The following is a 6,067-nucleotide window of genomic DNA, read 5'->3' as shown; positions in this document are numbered from 1 at the left end:
TGGGTTCTAGTCCCGGTCGGGGCACCGGATTCTGTCCCGGTTGCCCCTCTTCCAGGCCAGCTCTCTGCTATGGCCCGGGAGTGCTGAAGAGAGATGGGGGAGGGGATGGGGAGCAGATCAGCCAGGGCCTTGAGAAACCAGGTGAAGAGTTGGGATTTTGCCCTCAGAGTCATGAGGCAGGAAGTGACAGGGTCATGAGGCAGGAAGTGACAGGATGTAACTGACATCCATTTAAGGTCTCCTGGCCTATTGGGTGGAGGAGGAATTTTAGGGGAGCCAGAGAGGCAGAGGAAGACCCCTGGGAGGAGACCCTGGTGGCTGGACCAGGCTGGCGGCAGGGGAGGTGGCGAGAAGCACCCAGAATCATGCTGCATTTTGGGGAGAAAGATGGCTGACAGACTTCAAGGGAGAGGAATTCAGCAGGAACTCTCTTCCGCACAAGTGGAATTTCTTGGCTCGTGTTGCCTTCTCTCTCTGGCTCTCTGACCGCTTCTCCCTGGGTGTCAGGCTGGCCTTCTCCAGGGAGCTGCCCCTGGCTGCAGGAACCCAGGCTCATGACTGTAGGGATCTAGTCTCCCGCTCTCAGAAGCAGAAGGGAAGGAGTTCTTGTCTTAGCTCGTTTGAAACTTTCTGGGACAGGACTCTCATGTTTGGCATCCATCATTACGGCCAGGGCAGGAAAGTGGAGATGAGGTGCCATGGACAGCCAGTGGGGACCTCATGCCCTCTGGGGAGACAGAGAGAAGCTGCGAGCAGGACAGCCATCCCCACGCAGGTCCTGAGGTGACCACTTGACCGCCGTGGGAGCACTGTGGGCTCTGCTCGCAGAGGGGGCCGCCTGTCCCCAGGCTCTCCTCTTCTCAGCCTCTTACCCTTGCTCTCTCTGCCATAGCTTATCCAGTAGTGATCACACCATGGTCATTCTGTGCCAGGCCTGTGCTGATGAGGAATAGCCCCAGGCCTCATCCCTGACCTGGAGAGAGTTCCCTATCGTCTGTGTCTACATTAGCACAACTGAATAGCAGTGCCATGCTTGCGTGGATCCCAAAGCCTGAAGCGTTTACTCTCAGGACCTTTACAGAAAAAGCGTGCCAGTCCAGACAACAAGATAGAAGAAGTCTGGGTTCCTGGACGACCTCCTGGGCACAGCTGTCTGCCTGCCCTGGAGCACCTGTCCTCTTCTGGAATGTTCTGTAGAAGAAAAATTGAGGACTCTCTTTATTACATAAACTTGATTTGTGCTGCAACTAATACACTACAGAGGCTCGGTGCTCACTTGGGTAAGTGAATGACACAGCAGCAGAAGAGCTGACGGCTAGTCCTGTCCAACATTGCTACCGACCAACAGTGTGACCTTGAGCTTGACACTGAAACCTCTTACCTAGTCTCCCCAGGCTGCAGATGCAGTGCGTGCCAGGCTGAGGGCCAGCAAACACTTGAGGGTGGTGCTGTCTGCTCTGGATTTCCGGGTCAGGCTGTTCTGCCGTCCGTCGCCGGCTGATTCTAGGACAGGTGAATGGGCACTTGGCTGGCCATCTGTTCTCACTCTCACAAACTTCACCACACACTGCACGGTCCATCTAAGCATTCCATGTGAGCAGCGCTTCCTCCAAGACTCCAACAGCAGCTCGCTATCTTCTCAGTCGAGAAGGCCTCGCAGAAAAATCAACGAAATCTGAGCGTATCGATGTCAGGAAACAATCACACGCAGAAGCAGAGATGCCTGAACTAGAGTATTCGATGCGGGACAAGTGTTTGGCGCAGCAGATAAGACACAGCTTGGGGGGCTGGCACAGCGGCGTAGAGGGTAAAAGCCGCCACATGCAGTGCTGGTAGCCTATGCGGGCACCAGTTAGAGTGCCGGCTGCTCCACTTCCCATCCAGCTCCCTGCAGATGCGCATAGGAAAGCAATGGAAGACAGCCCAACCGCTTGGGCCCCTGCACCCATGTGGGAGACCCGGATGAAGCTCCAGGTTCTTGGCTTCTTCCTGATCCTTCCCTAGCAGTTTCAACCATTTAGCGAATGGAATATCTCTCACAGGGCCAGCGCTGTGGTGTAGCCAATAAAGCTGCCGCCTGCAGTGCCAGCATCCTATAGGGTGCCAGTTCGAGTCCAGCTGCTCAACTTCTAATCCAGCTCTCTGCTCTGGCCTGGGAAAGCAGTAGAAGATGGCCCAAGTCCTAGGGCCCCTGCACTCACGTGGGAGACTGGGAAGAAGATCCTGGCTCCTGGCTTCAGATCAGCACAGCTCCAGCCACTGCGACCATCTGGAGAGTGAACCAGTGGATGGAAGACCTCTCTCTCTCTCTCTCTCTCTCTCTCAGAGGTCTCTGCCTTTCTATAACTCTGCCTTTCAAATAAATAAATAAATAAATAAATTTTCTTAAAAATGTATTTGAGAGACAAAGAGAAAGAGAGAGAAACAGATACACAGAGAAGGTTTGGGTCTGCTGGTTCACTCACTAAATGCCTTCACCAGTTGGAGCTGGAGACTCAATCCAAGTCTCCCATTTGAGTGGCAGGGACCCAACCACTTGACCTACCCCTGCTGAGATTGGAGCGGAGCCAGGACTCAAACCCAGCACTCCAATATGGGGATGCAGGTGTTCCAAACAGCATTTTATTTATTTAGAAATAGCAATCATTCCCCTACCTTTTTTTTCCCAAAGAAACCTTTTATTTAATGAGTACAAATTTATTTCTTTTTTTTTAAAAAAAGATTTATTTATTTATTTGAAAGTCAGAGTTACACACAGAGAGAGGGAGAGGCAGAGAGAGAGAGGTCTTCCATCTGCTGGTTCACTCCCCAGATGGCCGCAACGGCCGGAGCTGTGCCATCCAAAGCCAGGAGCCAGGAACTTCTTCTGGGTCTCCCATGCGGGTATAGAGGCCCAAGGACTTGGGCCATCTTCCACTGCTTTCCCAGGCCAGAGCAGAGAGCTGAATCGGAAGTATAGCAACCAGGACTCAAACTGGTGCCCACATGGGATACTGGCACTGCAGGAGGCAGCTTTTCCTGCTATGCCACAGTGCTGGCCCTGAGTACAAATTTCTTAAGTACAACTTCAGGAATATAGTGATTCTTCCCACCTTACCCACTCTCCTACCCCACCTCCTCCTCTGTCTCCCATTCCCTGTCCCATTCTCCATTAAGATTCATTTTCAATTAACTTTATACACAGAAGACCAATTCCATACTAAGTAAAGATTTCAACAATTTGTACACACACACACACACACACCTGTTTGAGAACAAGTTTTACAGCTAATTTTCATAGTACAACTCTTTGAGAACAGAGGTCCTGGATGGGAAGTAGTGCACAGTGACTCTTGTTGTTAATTTAACAATTGACACCCTTATATATGATGTCAGTGATCACCCAAGGCTCTTGACTTGAGCTTCCACTGCTATGGAAGCCTTTTGAATCCACAAACTCTGTCAGTATTTAGACAAGGCCATAAGCAAAGTAAAGTTCTCTCCTCCCTTCAGAGAAAAGTACAACCTTCTTTGATGGCCACTTTTTTCCCCTGGGGTCTCACAGAGATCCTTCATGTAGGACATTTATTTGCCATAGTGTCTTGGTTTTCCATCCCTGAAATGTTCTCATGGGCTTTTCAGCCAGACCAGAATGGCTTAAAGGTTGATTCTGAGGCCAGAGTGCTATTTAGTGCAATTGTCATTCTATGAATCTGCTATGTGGACTGCTTCCCATGTTGGAACATTCTCTCCTTTTTAATTCTGTCTATTATTATTACCAGACCCTTGATCTTATTTATATAATCCCTTTAACACTTAATACTATCTATGATCACTTTCACTCTTAAGACTGCATTTTTACCAACCAGCTTAATGGGATTTGGGGTCTCATGGCAAGTTTTTAAACTGTACCCTTAGATGTAAGTCTGTAGGAATGTACGCAAAACTATACAGCTTTATAGTTACAAACTTCCTCCTTCTTCTCTTATTCCCATTCTTATTTTTTACTGAGATCTATTTTTTAAAAGATTTTATTTATCTATTTGAGAGGTAGAGATACAGACAGTGACAGGGAGGAACAGAGAGAAAGGTCTTTCTTCTGTTGGTTCACTCCTCAGGTGGCCGCATGGCTGGAGCTGCACCAGTCTGAAGCCAGGAACCAGGAGCTTCTTCCCGGTTTCCCATGTGGGTGCAGGGGCCCAAGCATTTGGGCCTTCTTCTGCTGCTTTCCCAGGCCATAACAGCTTGATTGGAAGAGGAGCAGCTGGGACTAGAACCGGTGCCCATATGGGATGCTGTTGTCGCAGGCGGAGGATTAACCTACTGCTCCATGGTGCCAGCTCTGAGATCTATTTTCAATTTACTTTATACACATATAATTAACTCCATGTTAAGTAAGGAGTTCAACAAATAGTATGAGGAAGAGGAAAAAAAAAAACCGGGGCCGGTGCTGTGGCGCAGCAGGTCAACGCCCTGACCTGAAGTGCCGGCATCCCATGTGGGCGCCAGTTCTAATCCTAGCTGCTCCTCTTCCAGTCCAGCTCTCTGCTGTGGCCTGGGAAAGCAGTGGAGGATGGCCCAAGTCCTTGGGCCCCTGCACCCACGTGAGAAATCTGGAAGAAGCTATTGGCTCCTGGTTTCGGATTGGCGCAGCTCGGGCCGTTGTGGCCATCTGGGGAGTGAACCAGCAGATGGAGGACCTCTCTCTCTGTCTCTGCCTCTCTCTGTAACTCTGTTTTTCAAATAATAAAAAAAAACTCAAAAAAAAAAAAAAAAAAAAAAACCTGTTCCTTGGCAGTCAAGACAAAGGCTGTTTAAGTCATTGCTTCTCAAAGTATCAGTTTCACTTCTAAAGATTTCCTTTTAGGTGCTCTTTTAGTTCACGGATCAGGGAGAACATGTGGTTTTTGTCCCTTTGGGACTGGCTTATTTCACTAAGTATGATGTTTTCCAGATTCATCCATTTTGTTGCAAATGATTGGATTTCATTTTTTTTAACTGCTGTGTAGTGTTCCATAGAGTATATATCCCATAATTTCTTTATCCGGTCTTCAGTTGATGGGCATTTAAATTAATTCCATGTCTTAGCTATTGTGAATCGAGCTGCAATAAACATGGGGGTGCAGATAACTTTTATTTGCTGATTTCATTTCCCTTGGGTAAATCCCCAGGTGGCTGGGTCACATGGTAGGTCCATATTCAGATTTCTGAGGTATCTCTATAATGTCTTCCATGGTGGTTCACCAGTTTACATTCCTGCCAATAGTGAATTAGGGTACCTTGTCCCCCACGTCCTCACCAGCATTTGTTGTTTGTTGATTTTTGTATGAAAGCCATTCTAACTAGGGTGAGGTGAAACTTCATTGTGGTTTTAATTTGCATTTCCTTGATGGCTAGTGATCTTGAACATTTGTTCATATGTCTGTTGGCCATTTGGATTTCTTCATTTTGAAAAATGTTGGCCGGCGCCGCGGCTCAATAGGCTAATCCTCCACCTGCGGCGCCGGCACACCGGGTTCTAGTCCTGGTTGGGGCGCTGGATTCTGTCCCGGTTGCCCTTCTTCCAGGCCAGCTCTCTGCTGTGGCCAGGGAGTGCAGTGGAGAATGGCCCAAGTGCTTGGGCCCTGCACCCCATGGGAGACCAGGAGAAGCACCTGGCACCTGGCACCTGGCTCCTGCCTTCGAATCAGCATGGTGCGCCAGCCGCAGCATGCTGGCCACGGCGGCCATTGGAGGGTGAACCAACGGTAAAGGAAGACCTTTCTCTCTGTCTCTCTCACTGTCCACTCTGCCTGTCAAAATATCTGCTTAAATCCTTTACCCATTTCTTAACTGGGTTGTTTGTTTTGTTGTTGTGGAGTTTCTTGATCTCTTTATATATTCTGGTTGTTAATCTTTTATCAGTTGCATAGTGTGCAAATAATTTCTCCTGTTCTGTCAGTTGCCTCTTCACACTTCTGAGTGTTTATTTTGCATTACAGAGGCTTCTCAATTTGATGTAATCCCATTTGTTAATTTTGGCTTTTATTGCCTGTGCCTCTGAGGTCTTTTCCAAGAACTCTTTGCCTGTGCCAATGTCTTCCAGGGT

This window comes from Oryctolagus cuniculus, chromosome 12, assembly GCF_964237555.1.
Source record: "Oryctolagus cuniculus chromosome 12, mOryCun1.1, whole genome shotgun sequence".
Classification (NCBI taxonomy): domain Eukaryota; kingdom Metazoa; phylum Chordata; class Mammalia; order Lagomorpha; family Leporidae; genus Oryctolagus; species Oryctolagus cuniculus.
The sequence above is the reverse complement of the archived record's forward strand: the minus strand, read 5'-3'. Positions refer to the sequence as shown.